Source organism: Passer domesticus, chromosome 20, assembly GCF_036417665.1.
Source record: "Passer domesticus isolate bPasDom1 chromosome 20, bPasDom1.hap1, whole genome shotgun sequence".
Lineage (NCBI taxonomy): Eukaryota > Metazoa > Chordata > Aves > Passeriformes > Passeridae > Passer > Passer domesticus.
Window position 1 is genome coordinate 2,705,164 of NC_087493.1, and position 25,660 is coordinate 2,730,823.

At 47.9% G+C, this 25,660-nt stretch overlaps 1 long non-coding RNA gene across 1 annotated transcript; it reads left to right on the plus strand.

Moving 5' to 3' along the window:
- The first annotated feature begins 1,520 nt into the window (after window positions 1–1,520).
- LOC135284385 (uncharacterized) lies at window positions 1,521–15,835 on the plus strand. The gene is made up of 4 exons (XR_010349792.1): window positions 1,521–1,611; window positions 4,077–4,186; window positions 4,296–4,365; window positions 14,591–15,835. It is a non-coding gene; the product is annotated as an uncharacterized LOC135284385 (long non-coding RNA).
- The last annotated feature ends 9,825 nt before the right edge of the window (window positions 15,836–25,660 follow it).

Here is a 25,660-nt window from a genome sequence, read left to right on the forward strand (position 1 = left end):
TCCAATGAATTGATGGAATGAAAAAGCCCTTCCCTCCCTGCCTGCAATGCTGGATGGGATGAAGGAAAATCTCCTTCAGCATGAGGGGTCCATGGGGGCTCCCTGGCCACCAGGTCACAGGGACATTTATTCCTGTACTGCTTGCTGGTGCTGCTCCTTCCTCAAATTTCTTGCCTTGCAAAAGAAAAAAGAAATCTCATTTTGCTGCTTCCCAGCCCTGGGTTTTGCAGAGCTGGGCTGCAGGAGCAAGGCCTTGGCAGTTCCACTCCTTCCTTAAACTTCTTGCCCTATAAAAGGATGAAAATCCTCCACTTTTTGCTGCTTCTGAGCCCCGGGTTCTGCTGAGCTGGGCTGCAGGAGCAAGGTCTTGATGGTGCCATTCCTTCCTCAGACTTCCTGCCTTGCAAAAGGAAAAATAAATCTCATTTTGCTGCTTGTGAGCCCTGGGATGTGCTGAGCTGGGCTTCAGGAGCAGAGCCTTGATGGTGCTGCTCCTTCCTCAAACCCCCTGTTTTGCAAAAGGAAATAAAAAGTCTCATTTTGCTGCTTGTGAGCCCTGGGTTCTGCTGAGCTGGGCTGCAGGAACAGAACCTTGATGGAGCCATTCCATCCTCAAACTTCTTACCTTGCAAAAGGAAGGAAAAAAAAAAATCTCATTTTGCTGCTTCCGAGCCCTGGGATGTGCTGAGCTGGACTGCAGGAGCAGAGCCTTGGTGGTGCTGCTCCTTCCTCAAAAATCCTGCCTTGCAAATGGCCAAAAATCCTCCCTTTTTGCTGCTTCCCAACCCTGGGTTCTGCTGAGCTGGGCTTAGGAGCAGGGCCTTGATGGTGCTGCTCCCTCCTCAAACTTCTTGCCTTGTAAAAGGAAATAAAAAATCTCATTTTGCTGCTTGTGAGCCCCGGGATGTGCTGAGCTGGGCTTCAGGAGCAGAACCTTGCTGGTGCTGCTCCTTCCTCAAACCTCTTGTCTTGCAAAAGGAAGAAAAAAAAAAAATCTCATTTTGGTGCTTGTGAGCCCTGGGATGTGCTGAGCAGCCAGGCTGGGCTGCAGCATTCCCTCAGAGCCCTGCTGAACCCCTCCAACATGCCCAAATCCAGCAGCAGCAGGAGCAGGAACAAGAACAAACAGCCGGTTGTGCGCTCCGGGGGAAGAGGTCCCCGAATGCCTCGGCAGAAATAACTAAAAATCCAAATTACAATAAACAAAGGCGATGTGCTTGTACAAAAAATATCCCACTCGGAGCACTCCCACCCCTTAATCCCATCTGTCAATAACACAGCTGCACTGCAGGGGCTGTTCAGCATCTCTCTTTATTTTTCTAGGCGTCCTGGCTGCGTGGAGCACACTCCGAGTGATTTTCAGCCTCGCTCTCTGTGCCTGCTCCGTGTTTGCTTTGCTCTTGACCTCACCACTCGTATCTTGCTGCTGTTGCAAAACCCATTCGTGGGCTGGAGCCCAAAAAACTGGAAGCAGCACTGCCTTCAAGGTTCTTGCCCTGCTGAAAAAGCCCTTCCTGCTTCCTGTTTGCCCTCCCGGCGGTGTTTCCAAAACAAAATTTCCACTGCCTTTGGAAAACACGGAGGCACGCTGAGCAGGAATGCAGGCTGCAGGTCAGTGGCACAGCCAGGGCAGCCCCACAGAGGGATGTGCTTCTGGAAAAGGGGTGGAGGCTGAAATTTTGTTTTTATGCATGAAAAATGAGGCTTCAGGTGTCTTTTGGGTGCAGGTGGGAGGTTGGAGTTCACCAGGCTTTGGGAGACATCTCCTGTGGGCCACTCCAGCAGCAGTTAGAGGGATGTGGCTCTTCCCCAAGCATTTTTAGGGCCAAAGGCAAAGGGAGAGCAGGTTTTCCCAAGGAATGTGCAGTAGCAGGTTCTGCCTGGAGCTCTCTGCCCATGGTCAGAAGGTTCCTTATCTGAGCCCAGCAGAACAAAGGGGTGAAGATTCATAATGAACTAAAAAAAAGCCCTCCATGAATCCCAAAAGGAACCAGACCGACCCCAACAGCCAAATCCAGAGGAGTTCTCAGCAGGATCAGTAATCTTGTCCACTAAGGAATTCCAAACCAGCTGTGAGGGGTCTGAGTTAAATAATGAGAATCTTTCAGCTCTTTTTATCCACACTCAGCCTTCTCTGGATGGTTCTTTCTCTCCAGCACTTCGGGGTTAACTTCAAATATTTTGGAGAATTTTCAGTTCTTTTCAGTGGGTGCTTGGCTCTTCTGTGTGTGTTTGACCTCAGCAGGGAGGGAACAGCCACAAGTCCTTGTAAAACTTGTCTGAGAGCACCAATGCTCTGCTGACGAGGCTGGGGGTAATTAACACACACCTGGAGTAATCCCCTGGGTTATCCACTCACCCTCCAGGTTCTGTGCTCCAAAAAAAGCCCAAACCCCTGCTGAGATGAAGAGAAATGACAATGTGGGGAGATGAGGAGTGGGAAGGAGGTGAAGCTCCCTCAGCAGCTCCCAGCACAGACCAGGCAGGCAATGAGCATTCTCTTCAATGAGAAGAGAATTTCCCAAGGCTCAGGCAGGATTTTATCCATCCAGGGTTCCTGGAGAGCCCAGACAGTTCCCACCAACAGCTGGATTGAAGGAAACCTCATGGGCATTATTGCTGTTCCCATTCCCATCATTCTTCAGCAGCCGCAGCCTTGGATTTTTTGAACTTCTGGATTTTTTATCCCACTTCTCCTTATCCCAGTGGGGAAAAGTTGGGTTTGCTTCTGGAGCAGGAAGTTTCCAACCCTGAGCTGCCTCTGGATCCCCTCCTGGGTGCCTCAGATTTCTTAATGATCTTCTGTCACTCATTAGCTGTGTTCATTAGATGAGAATCTGGGGAGGCTTTAATTGAGTTGGCACAGAGATGTGGAGATAATGAAGGACTATCGGGGCTGCCATCTGGGCAGGAATGAGACAAGGCAGCTGGAGTTGCCTGGGCTTTGGGGTGCCTCAGAAAATGGGAACTGCAGACACCTGGGCTGTGCATGAACTTGTTTGACAGCTTCCCTCCATGCCAGGTGAAAGTTCCTGGATCCAGCAGAGAATCCTTGAGAAAGGCAAAGAGAAAACCTTCAAACACCCAGCCAGCCCTCAATATTCCTTCTTAACCTCATGGCAGTTTATCAGGAGCACTTTATTCTGCAGTTTCAGGAAGAAATTTCTCTGGTTTATTTGCCTGGTATTGTTTTTATTTCGTTCCAACTCCAATTTCTCTTTCCCAAGCAGGGATCCTCTGCAATTACAGCGTCACTCATCGTTTCCCATATTACCTGCATTGCATCACTGGGGCTGGCACCTGGGCTGGAAGGGAAAAATGTCATTTTAGCTTGGCTCTAATGCTCCCAGAGATGTTTCTGGGACACACACCAGAGTGCTGCAAATAAATCTGGTCTAAAAGATGGATTTGTTATGAAAAAATTAAAGCCTTGCAGCTTTTAAAGGATTTCTCCCTGTGAGCTGTGGGATGAAGGAATCTCTTCTCTCTCTCTTCTCTTCTCTTCTCTTCTCTTCTCTTCTCTTCTCTTCTCTTCTCTTCTCTTCTCTTCTCTTCTCTTCTCTTCTCTTCTCTTCTCTTCTCTTCTCTTCTCTTCTCTTCTCTTCTCTTCTCTTCTCTTCCTTCCTTCCCTTCCCTTCCCTTCCCTTCCCTTCCCTTCCCTTCCCTTCCCTTCCCTTCCCTTCCCTTCCCTTCCCTTCCCTTCCCTTCCCTTCCCTTCCCTTCCCTTCCCTTCCCTTCCCTTCCCTTCCCTTCCCTTCCCTTCCCTTCCCTTCCCTTCCCTTCCCTTCCCTTCCCTTCCCTTCCCTTCCCTTCCCTTCCCTTCCCTTCCCTTCCCTTCCCTTCCCTTCCCTTCCCTTCCCTTCCCTTCCCTTCCTCACTTTTATCAGTCTGAAATATCCTTCCTGATGACTTCACAACTTTTCCCTTCCATTAAAAAAGTCAATTAAGACCATTTTCCTTCCAACCGAGGTGTTTCATGCAGAAAAAAGAGGATTATTTGACCTCCCTGGAGCTGGGGGATGCTGATGTGTGGGGTTCCCCACTGGATTTCTGAACACTTTCTGTCTCCTCACCAGATATTCTCATTTTTGAGCATCTCCTGATGCCAAAGGGAACATTCCTGGTCATTCCTGGCCCTGGAGACCCCACCTGGCTGCTCCAGGCTCGTTGCCACCCCTGAGCTCAGGTGAGCCCGTCCTGGATCACGCCACCCCCTGCTCACCCCCACTGATATTGATTGAACAGCAAAGCAGAGACTCACTCCCTGTTTATTTTGAAATAATCCCTGGAAACAGACCATGATAGCAACTCCAGGAACTCCTTCCCTTTCCTTTTGGCAGTTGCAGCTCTTCTTGAAATAAACAGGTAACTTACAGGCCTCGGGGGGATCTTAAAAACCACTTGTCCCTCAATCATTTTTCCACTTCCCAGCTCCTGGCCGGCACAAAGAGCCTGCAATGTTATTTATGTTCCTGCAGACTTGGCAGGGCTCATAATGGGCCGTGTTTTTGGGGCTGGGGGGAAGGGGGGCAGAAATTTCCACTCATTTTGTATAATTATGATATAGAAAATATTTGGAGATGGTGTTTTTGGACTGCTCTGCTCGGGGCTGGCTCCTACGTGAGCCTGACACGTTTGCCCCCTGCCTGGGGGATATTTACATCCTGCCTGGTGGCTTTGGGGTGACATCATGGGGCACAGGCGAGATGTTGCATTTTTGGGGCTGTTCTTCATCAGCTGGTTTGGTTGGAATTCCCTCTGCCACAAACAAAACAAACAATGAAAGAAAAAAACCAACCCTGAACCCCCTCAGCTCATTCACGGACAGGTTTTGGTTGGGATTTAAAAAAAAAAGTTGTCCTGGTTTCTCTTTTTGGGTGTGTGGGGCGCTCAGTGGTGAAAACCACTGGAGAAAATCTGCAGGGCTACCTGGAATGGCCAAATTTCAATCAAGCTGACATCTTGCTGAGTGTGCAGCTTGCCTGGGTGCTTCTGCTGCCTTTTCCTACGCCTTGGACCATCAGTGTCCTCCCAGTGAAAAATGAGGTGTCCTGGGAGGTCCAGGATTCACCTGGCACTCAGAGGAGCTTCAAAGGGGAACAGCAACTCCTGGGAATTGCTGAAATTCCCCAGTCACACTTTTCCAGGTGCTGGAAAATCCAGCATCCTTCCAGATCCTGAAAATCCATCATCCTGAGCATCCTTCTGGAAGTCCTGCTCTGCCTCTCCCCCAGTTATTGCTGACCTTTATTTACCTCAGGGCACAGAAATGGGTTCCAAGCTGAGGCAGCTCCATCCAGAGACTGAAATTTCCCTCCTCTTTTCTCCTTTTTATCCCCAAACCTCTCCCAGTTCCTGGTTCCCCTCCCCAGCCTAAATAATTGCTTTTCTTCTGCCTCCCAGCCACGGGGAGAAAAGCCCCACAGAACCTGAGGCGAGGCAGACAGATTTCAATTAGCAATGCCCACAAACCATCTGATTAAATCCATAAAAATAATATCTTCCCACCTCAGCAGCTCGCCATGCCCCCTAAATTAAAATAAACACTTCCAGCCTTGACTTTTTTTGTTCATTGTAATCATCCCAAATCGGTGGCTCCAGCCTCCCTCGCTGGCTTCTGTAAAAATAATTCCATTTTCCTGCTGAACCAAAGCGTCTTTATCCAGCCCTGAGCGCTCTGATTTACCCAGAGGAATTACAAACAGGATGCTTTGATCCCAGGAATTCCAACAGGATCTGCTGATCCCAGGCCCAGGAATCAGGTGTGTGGCAGTGGGGTTATAGGGAATTATGCATTATACAATTGCCTAAATTATTATTTATTATATATTATTGATTTTATATTATTTACTGTATATAACATATTATATATAATATATTATATATGATATATTATATATATAATATATTATATAGAGTATAGATTTTATATTATATATTCCCTATAATTATATATTCCCTATAATTATATATTATATATTCCCTATATTATCCTATATAAGGAATATCAGGGAATTTCCTGAGCTCCAGGATGGGCCTCAGGGATCATTGAGTCCTGCACAGGACATCCCAACATTCCCACCCTATGCAACCCAAATTCTTCCTGATCATGGCAAAAATTCTGATTTGAACAGTCACAGGGCTTCTTTGGGGAAAAAAAAAAACTTGGGGAAAAAAGGAAATTCCTTGTCCTGCTGTCATGCTCCCAGGAATGAGAATTGATCCCTTATTTTACCTTTGGATCTGCTCCTGCTGGAATTCAGACACAGAACTGGGCTGAGCTGGGGGAAAAGGAGATTTTTGGGATGCATCTCCCCGGTTATTTAACACAGGGTTTGGTGTAACCCCAAATGCATTGTGTAGATGGAATAAATGGAATATTTGGGCTCTGGAGAGGCTGGCACTGCTGGCAGCTCCTGCTTCTGCTCCTGCTGGGGCTGCATTGAGCACCAAGGACAGCCCTGGGCAAGGGAACCATGAGGAAAAGTGTCCTGGAGCAGAGACTGCCACTAAAAATATAATTTTGGGTTCTATTTGAAATATTGCCACATCAATTGAAAGAAAAGAGCCACCAAAAGGGAACAGAAAAAGCACAGGGAACTGCCATTCTTTACTATTTTATCTCAACTTTTACTGTTTCAAAATGTATTCTCAGTGGCAGAGGCTGGAGGAGAAAACCAGGATAAGAGGAATTCTTTTCTTAACTATTTTGATTTTTTTCCCCCCTCCAAGTTTACTCCAGGAGAAGGGAATTTAGCAAACGTTCCAACATGAAAATGTAAAGGAATATTTTGAATTTCTTAAATAAGGATGCAAATCCTCCCCACTTTTTTTTTTTTTCTGCTTAACTTCCACCTCTGCAAACCAGATCCTTAATCAAGAGCCAGGATTTTCCCTCAGAACAGGGAAAATTGGGATATTTTACCTGGATATGTTGCAGTGGCCCTGTTGTTTTCACCCCAGAGCAGGGGCAGGTTGTTCCTGCCCCCTCTTTCCTGCTTTGCTCTCCCTTTTTCCTGGGAATTCTGTCCAGAGCAGCCTTCCCATGAGTTTTTCCAGGGAGTGGGAGGATAATCCAGTGGACAGAATTTGCAAAAATGTTTCTTTGCAGGGTTTGGCTGTGACCAGTGATTCCCTACCCAGGCCAGGCTCTTATCACCTGCCCTTGACATGCCCAACCTCTGCTGGGTGAGGCTTGGATTTGGGGAATGTTTGAAGAATTTCTCAAATCCTTCCTGGACTTGGTGCACCTCTTGCAGGCTGCTGCTCGTGCAAGGATTTAATGGGGTTTTTAATGGGGTTTTTATTGTTCCTGATATTGCTGAGCTGCAGGGGAGAGCTGAGGAGGAATCCTGTGTTAATGCTGGCCTCAGCCTGGAATAATCCCAGCGCTTTTATGGGGCTTTGCTACTGAGCAGGGCCATGGAAAAGGGACTTTTCTCCCCTTTGGTTTCCACTGTGATGCCTCAGGTTTAGCTTTCTATTTTTCAGGTTCTGTGCTGCTTTAGGGTGTGGGTCTGGGCTCACATCAGGGATGGTGAGCTCTCTGCACAGAGCAGGGAGACAAAACAATTCCTGCTCCAGCTGGGCACCAAGGACAAATGATCCAAATCTCAGCCCAGGAGCACAAACCCCGTGGGCTGCAGAGAGAAAAACAAGCAGGATGGGACTGGATGGGCTGCAGCTGGAACTGGACACTGAACTGCAATGTGCACATGGAGCAGAGCTGAGCCCAGGGAGAGACCCCGGCAGCGCTCGTGCATTTTGGGACCATTTGGGTTCACCTTGGGTGCAGCCCTGGCTGGGCTCTTGTGCTGCCCCAGGTGGATCCATGGAGGAGATCCTTTGAATAAATCCCTGCTTTATTCTGGAACTCTGCCCAGCCTCTGCTCCAGCTCAGCCTTCTCAAGGCATGAACTGGAAGCAAAAGCAAAGATCCCTGAGCTGTGGGCTGGGGCTCTGAGCAGAGCCCAGGAGCTTCCTGGCTGTGCCATTCCCCAATTCCCTCCGTGGGGCGATGCCTGGCTGTGCAGATGAGCAGATAAACTCCCCATTCCCGGGGAATTCTGTCCCTAATTCCCAATGCCCCGAGCAGGAGAAGGAACTGAGCCCGATGTGATCAGCCTCATTCATCTCCCTTTACTCACACCCTGCCAGCCCTCCCTGCTCCGAGCACGGCAGGACCCAGCACAGTGAGATCCCGGTTTTATCTCGGTTCAGGGATCTCTCCTTATTTATTTAAACCTCTGCTGCCTCCAGCTTCAGTAACGATGCTGCTGCCCTCAGCATCACGGCTCCTGCCAACAACAACAAGCTCCATTTAGTCTGCTACAGCTTCCTACAGAGAATTGTTTTCTCACTTTACTCCTGATCCTCAACCCTTTCAAAATAGGCAAAGCCTAAAAATTATCCCCAACAGGCTTTTGCATTCATCCACTTTGAAACAAAGCCTTTACACATGTTTGTTCTGCAGGGTCCCACTGATTTTGCCCTTTGCAAACTTTTCTCCCATTGCTTCTCTCCAAGCCTTTTCCTTCCAGGACTTTTTTATGTGAATGTGAAAGGCTAGAAGGGGACAGAGACAAAAAAAAAAAAAAAAAATCCAATGTCTTTCTTTTATTTGATTCCCAGTTCCTTATTTATGCATCTACACACACACAGGGGCAGTTGCTGTGTTCTAATCCTACAATAGCTGCCTCTGGAAAAACAGGAGCTAATAATAATAATAATAATAATAATAATAATAATAATATTGTGAGTGGCCAGAATCAAAAGAACTGCTGGAATGATGGGGAAATTAATCTCGAGTGCGTGGGCACCCCAGCAGTGCCAGGGAGGGAAAAATCATCTCCTGTGCCTGCTCCTGTTTGCAGAGCCCAATGCAGCCCCAGCAGGAGCAGAAGCAGGAGCTGCCAGCAGTGCCAGCTTCTCCAGAGCCCAAATATTCCATTTATTCCATCTACACAATGCATTTGGGGTTACACCAAACCCTGTGTTAAATAACCGGGGAGATGCATCCCAAAAATCTCCTTTTCCCCCAGCTCAGCCCAGTTCTGTGTCTGAATTCCAGCAGGAGCAGATCCAAAGGTAAAATAAGGGATCAATTCTCAGTCCTGGGAGCATGACAGTAGGACAAGGAATTTCCTTCTTTTGCCAAGATTTTTTTCCCCAAAGAAGCCCTGTGACTGTTGAAATGAGAATTTTTGCCATGATCAGGAAGAATTTGAGTTGCATAGAGTGGGAATGTTGGGATGTCATGTGCAGGAGTTGATGATCCCTGAGGCCCATCCTGGAGGAGACAGAGGCTGAAGTGGCTCCATGCAAGGAGCTCAGAAGTTCCTGTCCTGCTGTCCTGGGCTGTTCCCAGCCTGGAACAGGGAACTCAGAGCTGTCAAAAACCCCACACAACTTTTCTGTCTTGGTTTTGATCACCTTCCTTCCTAAGCCTGGCTCTGCTGGGAGAAGTGCAGCCTGGGAGGACTCTGGTGGCTTTGTGCTCTCCAGCCTCCCTCTCTCCACCAACAGCAGAGGGAAAATCCCAAAAAGGCTGCTCTGCCTGCAGGTCCCTGCTTTGTAGCAAGGTGTGAAGAGGAAATCCATGTCTGACCAGCCCACAGTGGGATGTGATGAAGGGAAAATGCTCCTTCAGGAGGACATGGCTGCTGTGGGAACAGCTCTGGCTGAACTCCTGCAGCTCATTCAGGTGTCCCTCACGTGCAGAATTCCCAAGGGTTTTGAGTCAGGTGGCCCAAGCTGTTCCGGAACGTGGTGAGACCTGAGCTCCTCATTGCTTTTGGGGAAACGTCCCTGCCTTGAGTGCATCAGCTCAGCCCCAGGGTGTGATTTCAGGGCTGGGCTGGAGCTGATCTCAGCCCCTGCTGCTGCCAGGGAAGCTCTGCCCTGCCTGCTGCTCCAGCATCCCTGTGCCTCCCTAAGCTCAGCTCAGCTCAGCTCAGCTCAGCTCAGCTGTTCCAGGAGCATGGCCAGGCCTGGGAGCTCATCCAGCCCAAAGTCAAGCCCCTTCCCCGGGAGGCTGCAGCAGAGGAAGTTGTTTGGGATCCTCTGGATCTTAACAACATGATCCCATGGCCGTCTTCTTTCACATTGTGGAGAGCATGGACTGCTGCTGTTATTTCTGTGCTCTCAGACAGAACAGGAGGTGCCTCTCCAACCTTCTGCCCCTTTCACACATCCTCCAAAATCTCCACATCTCACTGGAGGCACCAAAAGCTGCTCTGAAAACTGAGGATTTCACACTGGAGCAGCACATCCATGATCTTGAACTGTCCCAAAACCCCAAAGAGACAAGGTCAAGTGCACTGAACTCACTTCTCACGAGCCTCCTTCCTTGGCTGCTGTGGGGAGTTTGCCTGCTCACAGGGGAAGCAGAACTTGTGCTGTGGCTCGGGGAAACTGTGTTAAACCCTGATCAACATTGGAGTACCAGTTTTGGAAAATTGGATATTTAACAGGGCCTGTTCAATCAGGCAGAGTCTTGGGAAGGGGAGCTCAGACTGGAGGAGGAGTGGAAGGAGAACTCTTGAGTGGAAAAGGCATTCCCAGCAGTTCCAACACCTCTTTTACCATAGGATTTTACCATTTGAATAGGATATTCAAATATTTATAACTGGGGGTGAGCTGTGATTTAGTTTTGATTTAGTTTTTTTAGTTTTGATTTAGTTTTAGTAGGTGCTGGAAGGAACTTTTCACTTCTGTTGCACTTGAGGTGGTGTTATCAAATCTATGAACCTGACATAAAAGAGAATTTACAAAATCATTCCCAATCACGTTTTCCAATTGCATTTGCAGGAATCCATAAGGACAGGGATGTCTCTGGATGGTTCATGTCATCAAAAGTTGTGGGGCAGAACTTTCTGGTTAGAACTTTTCCTGGTTAAAACTGAACTGGAGCAGCTCAGAGAATTGGTATCTGCTCTTCACACACTTCTTGTTGAGAAGGTGGCTCCAGTGTGAAAGTCCTTTAAAAATCCAGGCTGTATATCCGAAGTGAGCCCACCAGAAAAGAAAAATAATAAAGAAAGTAGCTTTGAAAGCCTGGGCAAAAGTCTGGAGGAGCCAGAGTTTTCCTTCCCTGCAGTAAAGCGTGGCTAAAACAACACAAACTCCTATGGCTTACTAATTTTTCAACCCAATATTTTCATATAATTTGTGTGCTTTATAAGCCTTGGAAAAGCCACAAGAGGCCACACATTTCTGATGTAATCGTCTTTGAATTCAACAAAGCCCATTACCATGTCAATGAGGGGGCTGGGTTCAAAGAGCACAGGGTGGTTTGCAGAGCACCCAGAGGGGATTTGCACCGCTGCTACTGAAATAATAAACTCCTCTCTCCCCCCTCCCTCCCAAATTTTGGCTCCAGCTGGAGACATTTCAAGAGTTTCGTTCTAATCACAGATAATTCTTTTTTTATTGTGTCATTTTGGGTTCTGTTGTTGGCCATAACAAACGTTGCTACGTGACTGGAGCAGCTTTAGGTGAGGTCAGTTTGAGCACAACCTCTCTGCATTTTGGCCCTTCAGGATGTTCCACTCTTGGGGTGGAGGTTGCCTTTTGTTTCCAGGGGCTCCTTCATGGAAATGGCTTTTTTCTCCATGAATTTAGCCCAGTTTTTCTGCTCTCTGCAAGCTGTGCTGATTTTTTTTTTCAAATTTTTTTTCCAAGCTTTAATTAGAAGAGGTTAATCACCGATGCTTAAACTGTCAAACACTTCTGCATGGGAATATTTTCCTGCAGGAGAAGTGCCACTGGCTTACACTGAGCTATTCATGGTGCAGAATATTTTATAGACATTCAGGTTTTGCACGTTTTGGACCTCACGTGTGCCCTTCCAGGAGCAAAGGGGAAGGCAGGAGGTGGCAATACCACACTCAAACTAGAGAAAAGAAAGAAAAAAAGAGCTAAAAACCCCCAGAAGTTTTGCAGCAAATGCTCACCTTGGGTACAACCCCTTGCAAAATTCTTTGGGATGGAATAGTCAAAGATTATTTATTCTTAAACATTGCAAGTTGAAAATGGCAGCTCAGGGTGAAAGAGTTGAAGGGCTGGGTGTCCTGAGTTACAAAACAGCACCTAAAAATGAGAACCTTGGCACTGTGACGAAGAAAATAATCTGTTGAAGTAATTTCCTGTTGCTCACTGAACATCCATCGCTCTCCTTTGGATCTAATTCATGATTGTGGGGAGGAGAATCTAATTCTTTGGGCAGTGCCTTCCAAACCCAGTGAAGCTCCAGATCTTATGGGGTTTCCAAACTGGTGCCCAAATGCCTGGACAGAGGGATAGAGGGACATCAGTTATGCCTCAGGTTTCAGCTTTTCTATTTTCCCAGTTCTGTGCTGCTTTAGTGTGTGGGTCTGGGTTCACATCAGGGGATGCTGAGCTCTCTGCACAGAGCAGGGACACAAAACAATTCCTGCTCCAGCTGGGCACCAAGGACAAATGATCCAAATCTCAGCCCAGGAGCACAAACCCCGTGGGCTGGAGAGAGAAAAACAAGCAGGATGGGACTGGATGGGCTGCAGCTGGAACTGGACACTGAACTGCAATGTGCACATGGAGCAGAGCTGAGCCCAGGGAGAGACCCCGGCAGCGCTCGTGCATTTTGGGGCCATTTGGGTTCATCTTGGGTGCAGCCCTGGCTGGGCTCTTGTGCTGCCCAAGGTGAATCCATGGAGGAGATCCTTTGAATAAATCCCTGCTTTATTCTGTAGCTCTGTCCAGCCTCAGTTCCAGCTCAGCCTTCTCAAGGCATCACAGGGAAGGAGCTCAGTCACCCAGCTGAGGGCAGGACTGAATTGCCAAAACATCAAAGATTTAATTACCAAACACCAATGCCTGCACTCAGAGCCCTGTGCTAGCCCAGGTGTGTGTGTGGGGTGGCAGAGAGGATTTAGGAGGTTTCAGAGGAGATCCCAACCCTTTCCACAGCAGAGAAACCCCCTAATGATGAAATGCCACCTCACTTCATAGATGGCTGAAGCAGAGGGACCAACAACCACAGAGACACAAAACTTTTGGGGGGTTTAGGGCAGGGAAGAGCATTTTTCTCTCAGTTTGAGAAGACACCCCTGGTAGGATTGCAAAGCTTGCAGCTCACCAGAGCAGAGCCATTAAGGCTTTATTACAATCAAGTTTTATAACCCACATTCTAATAAGTCCTGCAAGAATGTGGCTGCATGCAGTAATCATTTCATAAATATTAATACAGCATTTAGAAACGGGGCCTTAATTTAAAGTGTTACCTTTTTACTGGCAAGTGCACGGTTTAATTACAGCAGTAAAAGCAGAGATTAGTTAAGCCTTGCTGCTGTTCTAATACCTGGGAACCAGCACCAGCCCGGCTTTAATAAGCAGCTTCTGAGGAGGTGAAAGAAATTCCTCTGGCTGGAGAGGCTGAGGGGGGAAGGTTTGCTGCTGGAAAGTGGCTGTATTCTTTAACAAGGCTAGACTGTGGAATGACTTCTTCTTGCTGTCTGCATTTTTGTGTGCGTGTGTGTTCGTTCACACACGGCTCCAGGCAGGGCCAGCAGGGATTGACAGACTCCTTCAAATAAAGCACCAGGACGAGCCACCAGCACCGAAGGCTTGCATTTCTTTTCTGGAAATCCAATTTTTTTTTCTGGAAATCCAATTTTTTTTTCCTGGAAAAATAAAAAAAAGTACTTATTTTTTCATATATTGGTTATTTTTGTTTGATTCTGTGCTCCTGGAAGCTCCTTTTTCTTGCCCTGCTGGTTTTTGTTCCCAGATAGAGCAGTGGGGAGGAGGCAGGACCCTGAGTTTCCATCGCTGCTCACACAGAGGGAACAACAACCTTGGTGTATCATTTTCCCAATGAATGAGATAAAAATAACCAGCCTGGAGATTGTTTGGCATATGGGCATGGGGAAGAGACAGCAGAGGCCTCAGGGGCTGCACTTTGAGCACTTTAGACCTGATTTAATCTGGAACAGGGGAAGGTACTGCCTAAAATCCCACTGCCTAAATTCTCGCTGCTTAAAATCCACTGCCTAAAATCTCACTGTCTAAAATCCCAGTGCCTAAAATCCCACTGCCTAAAATCCACTGCCTAAAATCCCACTACCTAAAATATCATTGCCTAAAATCCCACTGTCTAAAATCTCACTCTCTAAAATCTCACTATCTTAAATCCCACTGCGTAAAATCTCCCTACCTAAAATCCACTGCCTAAAATCCCACTACCGAAAATCCCAGGTAGCTGCAGCACCAAATTCCCCCTAAAAGCAGACTCTGCCAGCACTGGGACGTGGTGTTTTCCCAAGGAGAGGAGAATTCCAGCAGATGGGATGGGGAAGGGAAGGGAGGCCACGTCCCAGCCCTGCAGGAGCAGATTTCAGGCACAGGAAATGCTCTGAGCTCCCTCCGGAGGGCCCTGGCTGTGCCAAAAGCTGAACTCACGTCCCTTTAGTCCCAGCCTGGGAAGATAAGCCGTGGTTCTGGGGACAAGTCCAGTGGGTGAGGACAGCTCTGGGAAGTAAGGCAGTTGTGGTTCCTCCTGCCCTTTGCAGCCCCCTCAATCCCATGATTTATGACAATTCTTGTTTTGCAGGCCCAGCGTCTTCCGGCCAGTGCAGATTGGAACATTTGGAGCCATTGTGGGTCACACCCTCCCCGAAACCCTGGTGGCCACAGAGCCCAGGCTGTGTCCCCACACGTTTCAGGGCTGAGGGCGCTGCTGGCCAGAGCTGGGGTAGCAACAGGCACCTCCTGAGGGAATTGGCACCCTTGGTTTCTGGAAATAAGGGCAGACATCCCTCTTTGAATCATTCGAATGTGGGGAAAAAGGAGCAAAATGAAAGATATCAGGGGGAGGGATTGGAATCACAGAATATCCTCAGTTGGAAAGGGATCCACAGGGGTCATTCAGCCCAACTCCTGCACAGACACCCCAAAATCCCACCCTGGGCATCCCTGGGAGTGCTGTCCAAACCCTCCTGGAGCTCTGGCAGCCTTGGGAATGTGCCCATTCCCTGGGGAGCCTGGACAGTGCCCAGCACACTCTGGGGGAAGAACCTTTCCCAAAATCCATCCCAATGGCCTGACACAGCCATTCCTCAGGTCCTGTCCCTGTCCAGAGAGCAGAGCTGCCCCTCAGGAGCAAATCAGGGCTGGAGGCAAGTGGAAAAGTGGAATCCCAGCAGGACTGGTGCTGGATCCAGGGGGAATCCTGAGCATTCTGGATGTGGAATGGGAATCCCAGGGCTGTAACCTCTCCAGGTTTTTTGCACCTTCCTTGGCCAAGCTGAGCAGCATTCCCAGCCATTCCCAGCCACTCCCAGCTGTGACACTTGGATCATCATTAGGGGATGTTGCCATGGCTGCTTTCACAATTAAAAACAAATCCGGTTTGTGCTGCAGCCCGTGTTATAAAAATAAACACAGCTACTTTGCATAACAGCAAAATTAGGGCCTAATTGCCAGCTGGTGTGTTAAACCATAAATGAAAACAAACAGGGCAATAAATGGAATTATTAGAAAGATACTATGGCTTGGGGAGATATTACACTGTGAGGGCTTATTTGGAGATCACAGAGCAAACCCAGCCTGAGCAGAGCAAAGCAGGGTCCTTGTCCTGCTCTTCCTCAAATCCCTGGGGATCAAACAATCCCTCATCATCCTCTTTCCACTTGGGATCATCGGACCATCCTCACAGACAGAAATCAGTTTTTAGTGTGAAGAGATGCAGCAAATGGAATCACATGGAAAGGCTCAGAGGCAGAAAAGGAATATTTGTGTGTCCCTACTCATTTCTGGGAGAGGGATTGGGGTTGGGAATGGCACCGGTCCCAGAGTTTTCCTGGAAATGTTACCTTATGCTAAAACATGATCCATTATTAAAGCTGATTTAAATTTTCAGCATTTCTGCCTTAGTTTCCTGCTGGTGCTGTTTGGTTTTGGGTGAACATTTGGAATTACAGGGACAAGTTAGAATGGATCTTCCCAACATGCTGCTGGCAACCCAGGGAATGGTGCTGAGCATCACCTCCAGGACCTCCTGAGTTATTTCCCTCCATGAACAGACACAGGAACACAGGAGACACCCGAGGACAGCCTCTGCTGTCATTCTTTCCTTTTTCCCCCTTCACAAGGAGCTTTCCTGAGTGTTTCTATCAGAAGAAAAGCCTGTCCTGTCAGGCAGCCCTTAAAAATGAAATTACTCGAGGCAATAACAAATTCAGGGCAGGGTCTGTTGAAAACAAGGCATAAAACACCTGTTGAAAGGGAGCAGGGAGAATAAAAGTTCACGGGGCACAGGTGTGCCCACAGCTGTCCCCAGCACAGCTCCCTGGTGATGCAGTTTGTTTGCAAACGCTGTGATAAGAGCAGGGGAGGCAAAAGGAGAGGAGAAAGAAGAGGGAGAATCCAGCCTAACAGCAAGTCAGTAGGTTAGACATGCTGAATCTTCAACAAATTGCCATCCTTCCCATGGCTCCACATTGGATTTGACAAGATTTATCCCTCTTCCCTGTGTAATTCAAGTGAGAAACGTGAATTGGAGCAAGCAACACTCCAAAGGTCCTTGGGACCCTCGAGGCAGTGGGCAAACCTGAGGGAAGGGCATTTGTTATATTGGAGAGGATTTCCAGCTCTGCTGGAGCTGGATTTTGGAGATAATTGAGGATTGCATTGCCAGGAATTGTCTTGCAGGACCTGTGTGAGCTCAGGCGCCTCTGGAACACCTGGCTTGCATTAACGCTGATCGTGGGACTTCCCCTGGTGACACCACACACCAGGGCAGCTCCAGGATGTGGCTTTGCCATTTCCTGGAGTCTCTTCACCAATTAGGGCGGCAATTGGATGGGGAGATTCCAGCCAAAGGGATTGAGAGGAAATCATAGGTATTTGTGGCAGTGAATCCCTCATTTGAGGGCCCAGGGGGGGTTTGCTCAGCCTCTTCACTCACAGGATGTTCTGCAATTTTGCAGCAGCTTCCAAAATTAGAAAATTCCAAATCCCTTCCAAATGTGGGTCAAGTGTTATGTCAGTGGCACCAGCAGGAGTTGGGTCTTTGCTGGAAGGGCTTTGCCACAGAGTGTTCTAAACCAGCAGATCTTCCCAGAGCTGGTTAAACAGATTTTGAACAAGGTGTTCCCTTTGCCTAGAGCTGCACCCCTCTGCCTGTGCACGTTCTAACCCTGGGTTTGGGTCTCCAGGCAGCCCAGTTTTCCTGTGGATCAGTCCTGCTCCTGCTGAGCCTTTGGAGAGCTGTTTTCCTGAGCATTCCCACATTTGTACTGGGCACTTCCTTCAGGGACATGTTGCCATTCACGTTTGTTTTCTGTTCTCTTTGGCTGCCTCTCGTTGCTCTCCTCCAGCAGTTCTGGCAGGAGTGGGGAGCTAATGACTTCAGAAGGTCCTATTTCATGTAAAGTTTATCTCGTCCTGACTGACAGCTCCGTGGATCCTTTCCAAAAGCTTCAGGTTAGTTTTCCTGATGTCCTCTTATGTCAGACATAAGATTTATTCTCCTGTCAATACCCAGAAGGTTTGAATCACAGAATGTGCCTGTCATGCTCTGAAGGGCATGTGGGGTATGAAATGGACACTTTCATCCTTGGGGAAAAGAAAAGACACTTTATTTTAACGAGTTTGCTCCATCCATGAGAGGGGAGCAAGAGAAATGGAGGTGAAAGAAAGAAGTGAGAAAAACGTGAGCAAAATTAAGGGCAAAGAAAATGAATGAAGGATTAATAAAAGTGAATGAAAAGAGGCAAAATAAAAGAGATGTAAAAAGAGATCTTGAAATGTCCCATGCAAGAAGTGCAGCCATCAAACACTGCTGGTGAGAAGGGATTTAGAGAAGGAGAGGGAAGCTCAGGGAGGGATGGGGAGAGTGGAGAGGACCTCAAAAGGATCCATGTGAAATGGAACCTTCGTGGCTGTGGTGATCCTGCTGCTGATTCCGGCTGCTGGGCTCAGCTGGGGCCTTCTTGGAGTAGATTTTGGGAATAAATCTATTTATGTGAGGGTGGGGAGGCCCTGGCACAGATTTCCAGAGTGTTTGTGGAATGCCCATCCCTGGAAGTGTCCATGACACTTGGATGGGGCTTGGATCAATCTGGGACAGTGGAAGATGTGGAATGAAAGGAGCTTTAAGATCCCTTCCCACCCAACCCATTCCATAATTCCATGAAACACAGGGAATTACTGAAGGCTCCTCATGCTCCCTCCCCTGTGGATGCAGAAGAAACCCAGAAAACTCTGCAGCAACTCCAGCCCCCCTTGGAAGGGTCACACAATAAAACAAGATAAAGGTGGGAGCCAAGGCAAACACAACGGGCCCACTCTCAACATTTATTCCTAGATATTTTTTTAGAAAAAGAAAATACAGACTAAGCACATAAATGGACAAGACTTACTTAGCTCAGTCATTTTTTTCCCTCCCATGCACCACTTTGGAAAATAAATAGTTTTAAAAAATATGGAGGTTTTTTCTCTTTGCAGTCCAAGGCCTGTATATACACTCACAGCAAATCTTTAAGAGCTACATTTTTTCCTTTTTTTTTTCCTGCTGTAATTATGGTCTCATTAAGATTCCAATAAAAAATAGTCAAGAAAACAGTTTTTTTTTCTTTTTTAAAAAATTTTTTTCAGAGAAAACAGAAGTGCCCACAGTGTCTCTCTCTACATGTTATGCTTTTAAAATATTTGCATTTGAAATTCCTCACTGCAAATAATTCCAAGCCAAATGTAAATATAACACTTAGATTACTCCCAGAAGAACATTCTTTTGACCATTAATCCCTCCAATTCGGAATCAAATTTTTCCCTCTCTCTCCTCTTTTTTTTTTCAATTTATTTCCCCTCAGGACTGTAATTCCACTGTATTGACTGGGTCCTGTGATTTGACAGGCAATGTGTGCTAGGGAAAATATCCAAATTTTAGAACCCACTGGAGATCTCTTTGTCTCTTCTGCTTGATTTTTGTCAGGCTCTCGCTGCTCTTACAGAACCCATGGGAACAAAGGTCCCAGAACACTGGGATGAGATTCCTGGCAGGCTGGGGAGTGGATTACGGAGCTTCCTGGCTGCAGAAACAAGGTGTGACATGTTCAGCTCCAGCATGGAATCAGAGCTCATCACGGGGCTGGAATAGGAACATTATCACTCCTACTTCCCACCTGCATTTCCCTGGGACACAGAAAAGTCAGGAGGAACCATCCCAATCCTGTGAGGCCAAGCTCCTATGGAACACAGGCCTAAGGATTCCACCCAAGAGCTTCTCCTTGAGCAAATCTTCTAAAAACAGAGAAAATCCTGCAGGAGGGGCAGCACAGGTTGGAGCTTCCCAGAGAATTTTAAGGAGAAGGGCTCTAAACTAAAAGAGGGTGGGTTTAGGTTGGATACTGGGAAGGAATTGTTCCCTCTGAGGGTGGAGAGAGGCTGGGATGGAATTCCCAGAGAAGCTGTGGCTGCTGCTGGATCCCTGGAGGTGTCCAGGGCCAGGCTGGAGCAAACTGGGGTGGTGGAAAGTGTCCCTGTGGAACTGGATGGGCTTTAAGGTTCCTTCCAATCCAATCCAATCCAATCCAATCCAATCCAATCCAATCCAATCCAATCCAATCCAATCCAATCCACTCCAATCCAATCCAATCCAATCCAATCCACTCCAATCCAATCCAACCCAACCCAACCCAACCCCATCCAACCCAACCTAACCCAATCCAATCCAATCCAATCCAATCCAATCCAATCCAATCCAATCCAATCCAATCCAACCCAATCCAATCCAACCCAATCCAAACCATGATTCCATGATTCTGTGGTCCCGATTTGTGCCAACATTACTCCTCCTGACCTTCCCAAAGGAGTGTGCCATGGGAGACCCCAGGCCTGGAGGTGTCTCCCATGGACAAACCAGGACACGCTGTCCCACCCTGCCGTGGTGACACCGAGGGAGGAGCGGTGCTGGATTTTCACTCTGGGCCTGTCACCGATGGCCAAAAATGCAAGGCCTGATGCAGAAACTTCTCCACGCTGCGTTTATTGGGATTTCTGCATGGCCATGGCCGTGCCCAGCAGAGGATTCTGGAATATTTGAGCAGCAGCTGGATGGCGGCGCAGGCTGCCATGGACAATGCACTTCTATGCGCTCCCAGCTCCCCCGCTCCAGCCCCCTCCCCTCAGGAAGATGGTTTATGAACTGTGTACAAATGTTTTCATTCAATGGCAGGAATGTTGTTTTCCTAAAATCGGGAATTAGGACTGGGGCTCATTTCAGGAATTAAGGTGTTAAGCCTCAGGAATCCAGCGGCAAAGACAGGCAGCATCCAAGGGATAGAAATGCCAACCAGCAGGAATCTGGGTGCGGAGACTCTGCAATGTTAATTGGCGCTTTTTTTTTTCCAAGATAGGTTTGTCCTGGTGAGTGGAAGGCGTTTTGTGCACTCTCTGTTGAAGCAGCAGTTGGAAAAAGGCCCTGAGGGACTTCTTTCCAGCCCTTGTGTTCATTGGAAGCGCTTGGGTTGGAGCATCCTGCTTTGCCCATGGATTTTTTTTTCCCTGTTGGGAATGCAGCGTGGTGGTGTTGGCACCCGGCTGCCTCCCACCTCTGCGCCCGGGGTGGAATGCAGGGAGCACAGACGGATCATCCCAGGAATGCAGTGGGTGTTTCCTTGGGTCTCGTTTCTAGGTTTTAATTGCCTTAAAAATAATAGCGAGTGTGATTCAAAAATACAAAAAAAAAAAAAAAAAAAAAAAAAAAAATCCCAAAAACCCAAACAAATCAAAAAAGATACAAAGCTGTGAAGTGAAGGGGAAATTAATTTGTAAGACAATGGAGCAGATTGCAGTGCCCTGAGCCAAAGGCCTGGGGCAGCTTTCCCCACCTCTCCTGCCCTGCCCTTGGCTGATGGGAATCTCCCAATTTCCCTCCTGCCAAACCTGCAGCTCCCACCCTGCTCCTGACTGGGACCCCAGAGGGATCCTTTCGGTACCTGTTCCAGACTGACACAACTCAGTCCTGACTCACTCACAGCTTCCTCTGCCAGGGATTTCCAAATGTCCAAATTTCCAAAACTGATTTTAATGGCTCCATCTGTGCCACGTTTTGCATGAAACACATACAAATAGATAAACATCTCATACAAACAGATCAACATCACATACAAATAGATAAACATCACCTACAAATAGACAAACAGGCATTCTTCTTTCTCTAAAAGGCATTTTTCTGCTTTGTCTGCTTCTCTCTCAGGTCTCCACTGTACCACAAACGTTTCCTTGACACAAACTCCACTTTCTCAATAATCGGCCAAGATTTGGAGCACAATTTAAATACATTTGCAAATGCATCAAAGCTAAATCACAGCAGCATTTCTCTGAACTCCTGCTCAGGATTTTGGGCTGATTTTAGATTTCTTTTTTTGTTTTCTTGTGTCTGCAAAGGAAACATCAGCCTCTGTCCTTGACCCAGTGAAGATACAATCATAGGAGACTCCCTGAACTGGAGAGAAATCAAAGCCACTGGATTAGCCTTTATTTGGAGGCAGTAATTCCTGCCTGGCATTTCAGATACAATTGCAACATTTGCCACGAAAGCTTCTTGGGAAAGAGAAACTTAATTTTCCTCACCACTACAAAATGTATTAATTTGTTGTCAGCAGCAGAGATTACCCCTGTACATGGAGTCCAAAACACCCTTTCCAGATTTCACTTCTCATTCCCAAAGAAGGTTTTTCCCACCCGGCCGTCCCTGGGCTTCCTGCCCCACTGACCCTTCTCCTGAGCTTCGGGTGGCTTTTTCTGGGTTTCTGCAGCTGCCCTGAGATGGAATTTAGGGGGGTCATGGATAAATTTGCTCTGTGGATTTTGTCAAAAGATCCGCAAAAGGGGAGAGAATTGAGAATAGAATGAAGAAGAGCAGAACTGAAGGCAGCCAGCAAGAATAAATGTTGTGAGCTGCAGAATTCCCATCATGTGAAGAATAATTTGAAAGCAGAGATGGCAGAAATGGCTCAGAATTAAGTGCAAGGCCAGCTGTGGGACAGCCTTACCCAGTGTCATGTCTGAGGACCTTGTGTCCCCATCCAGTGACACTGAGCACAGCACAGAGCTCTCAGCACATCCCAGATCCAGGAAAGATCCCAGGAAAGCTGCTGGGTGTGGTGGAAATGCCCCACACTGGGTGGGTGAGCCCTGTGCTGGAGCCAGGATCTGCTGCTGCCTGGGGGTGTGTGGCTCTGGGTGTCACCAGTGGACAAACCCCACACCCCTGTCACTGCTCTGCTGGGACAACTCTGTCCTTGGAGACCCTCCTGCATTTCTGTCCTGCCATGCAGGGAATATCACTGCCAAAATCCTCCTTTCCAGAGGCATTTGGAAGCCGTGAGGTGTGGCAGGAGGGCAGGGGGAGCCCTGTATCCCCGGCCAGCTCAGCCCTGTCCAGACACAGGAACATTTTGGCAGGTGGAGGATTGGGAAGTGTGGAGCTGATTTTTGATGGACACAGAGCTGGAAAGTCGAGCAGTCAGTGAGAACTTCCACAGCCCTGGAACTTCTCTTTCCTCTGCACCTTCAGCAGCAAGGAGAAGGCCATGATATTGTCAGGCTTCCCCAGGCAGAAAACTGGAAGAGGGATTGCTGGTTTTATCCTCCCCCCAATGCAAGGCTGGTGGACAGGAGGAGGCTCCTCGCTGGGGGAGCAGGGACTGTAAATCCAGTCTGTTTCCAGAGTTTACTCAACAGTGCAAACAAAAATAAACGGGTGTCAGCTCGCCTGCTTAAAGAGGCCATGAAAGGTGACACTGTGTCACTAATCCCTTGTTGCCATTCATTAAATACATCCTCTGGGCTGTTAATCTTCACACCTTCCTTTGGGGGCCACCAGGCAACAAGCTGGGAGGTCTTGACCATGGCAGAGGATGGCAGGAGATGCCGAAGGTCAGCCTGAAAAAGCAAAAGCAAGACCATTGGAATGGTAATAAGATCATGTGTGAAGAATGCATGTTAAATATGATCAAATTGGCCAGGGTGGCTGGAGAAGGAGCAGCCCAGCTAAGAGGATATTCCAGAGTGCCCAGACAGGATATTCCAGAATGCCCAGAGAAATCTGATAAATCCAGATTCTCACTGATTCCCAAATGTGACAGAGCACAGCCTTGGCCAAGCTGAGCATGGTAGGGAAAGGTGAGGAAATTATTTGGGCTAATCATGTCCACAGTGAGAGTGTCTCTGCAACACAAAACATCCAAAGGAAAGGAACAAATGTGGATTGGTTTCCCACAGAAAGCAGAGCAGCAGCAGGAGGGATCCCAGCCAGCTCTGCATTCCCAGATCAGTGGCTGTCCCTGGACAAGAGTGACTTCAGGACCCTCACTGTGCTTCAAGGGCAGGACAAGGCACTCCTCTCCTTGCCTGAGGTTCCATCTGGGTCAGAATTGTCACTTGCACCCTGAATTTTCCATAGGAGATCTGTTGGCTGATCTTGCACTGAGGCAGAAGTGCAGCAGAGCTGTCACATCCCACAGGAGAACAAAGAAAGGCTGTCCTGGGATGGGGTGAGTGGGTGACACCCCACAGGCTGGGCAGTGGGTGAAACCCCACCGCGCTGTCCTTCAGGGCTCAGGCAGGGTTAGGAGAGGCACTGCTGTGTGCTGGACACTCAGACACTGCACAGGCTGCTCCTGATGTGCCAGCTCAGCAGGCTGGCACCTCTGGGCTGCTCCCTGGTGCTGTGTGTGCTCCCTGTGCTGCTCGATCCCTCCCCAGGCTGCTCATCCAAGCAAACACTCTGGAGATGTTCCTGGGCTCTGGGTAAAGACAACAAACAAACACAAAGTGGGATTTGGGTGCTGGGCTGTGCTGACCTGCCCGTGCTCAGGAATGTGACAGCTCAGGATAAACCCAAGCATAAAGGTTGTTTTTATTTTTTTTTTTAAATTTTATTTCCATGTTGCACCATGGCACTTAAAGGCATGACACTTTATTCTGTTTTATGACACAGGATGCATCTCGGGCTGATATACTGGAGGCCAGGCTGCTTTAATGCTGTCAGCCTGCATTAACCTACAACTTCAATGAATCCTGGCCAAGTGAGACATGGGATGAATAACTCAAGTGGCAAAATAATGTCAAATCCCACAGCTTGTCTTCTGCAAGCTGCCAGTTATTTATTACCAATTAGATCCAAATATCTTATTCAGGTGCAACAATATGCTTTGTGAGCAAGGAGAGTGGAGACAATGGGTCTTTGCTCTTTGCTGGAGTGTTTTGCTTACAAATCAGAAGTCTGTGTCTTTTTTAAGGATAATTCTAGAGAAACACCCTAATTTCTAGAGAAATCTTTGAGTGTTCAGATTGTTCTTCCTGGGCAAGAACTGCTGAAATCCACAAGTGAAATACAAGTTATGGGTGGGCTTGTAGAGATCTGCAGCTGATCAACCCCATCCTCTCTCCTGAGCTGCTCCAGAGCTGATCCTGGGCTCCTGCATGGGAAGAAGGTGAATATTTGAGACTACAAAGCTTCTCCCTCCAGCAGATAAATTTAGCGGTGTTTGTGCTGAGGTTTGAAGCACTCACACAAATCTGCAAGGCAGGGATTCGGCTCAAATTCTTCCCAGTGTTGTATCACCACATAATTCTCCACAGGTGCTGTTGTTGGTGGTGTTTCATGGTAAATAATCCAAGCAAGTGGATGTTTTGTTACAACAATCTTGCTGGCACACGGATCCACTGGTTTGTGCCTGGCTTTCTGTGCTGAAGTTACAGTGCCCTTGTCTGGAAATGAGGCCTCAGCACAAAACAGACCAAAAAATAAGAACAACACCTGGCAAGGCAGAAATCATCCAGCCTGTCTCACCAGCCAAGAGTCTGGGTGTTATTCCATTTTTCCTTGGATGCACCGAAGTGTCAGGGTGGCTTTGCTGGGTGAGAGACAGATGAACAGCTACTGACTCCCTGCCCCTGGGTGTCCTGGGGAATTCCTCCTCTGGAAGAGCTGCCACAGTATCCTTGAGCTAAAAGGAAATCTCTCATTTGGCTCAAAATTATGACAGTCCCCAAAAGAACCGGCCCAGAGGAAAACCACCCCGTTTTTGTCACATGAAACGGGCAGGAAATGAGATATTTAGAAGAATTAGCTGGCAGAGATCAAGCTGCACAAGGGAGAGGTGGAGAGAGGCCGCTGCAGCGGGTGGTGGCTCAGTGACCCTGTGGTGAGAGATGGGGAATTTTCCTGCAGGATCCAGCATCATTCCAACGTGGCAATGACCCCTTCCTTGGAGCACGGAGCAGAGCTGGGGTCCAGACCCCAGACATGGGAGCAGATCCGCCACAGGGCCATGGAACTCCTGGGATTTGCACAGCAGGACGTGTTGGTACATGTGCTTTGCCACCAAAATGTTTCTGTGCTCATTTTAACAACAGAAAAACCCCAAACAAGCCCCAAACTCACAATTCTGTTGCACAGGGCCCTATTTACTGTTTATCTTTGCTGAGAACATATGGTTCCACTTTCTTGGGCTGTTGGTCTCCAGGGTTAATGACATCTGACCAGATGGCCCAAAGCAAAGAGTGATGGGACCAACGTGCAGGACAATTAATCTGGATGGGGGAAAAAAAAGCAAAATAAAACAAGAAATCCCGAAATGCCCCCCCTTCACCCATAAAATGTCAGATC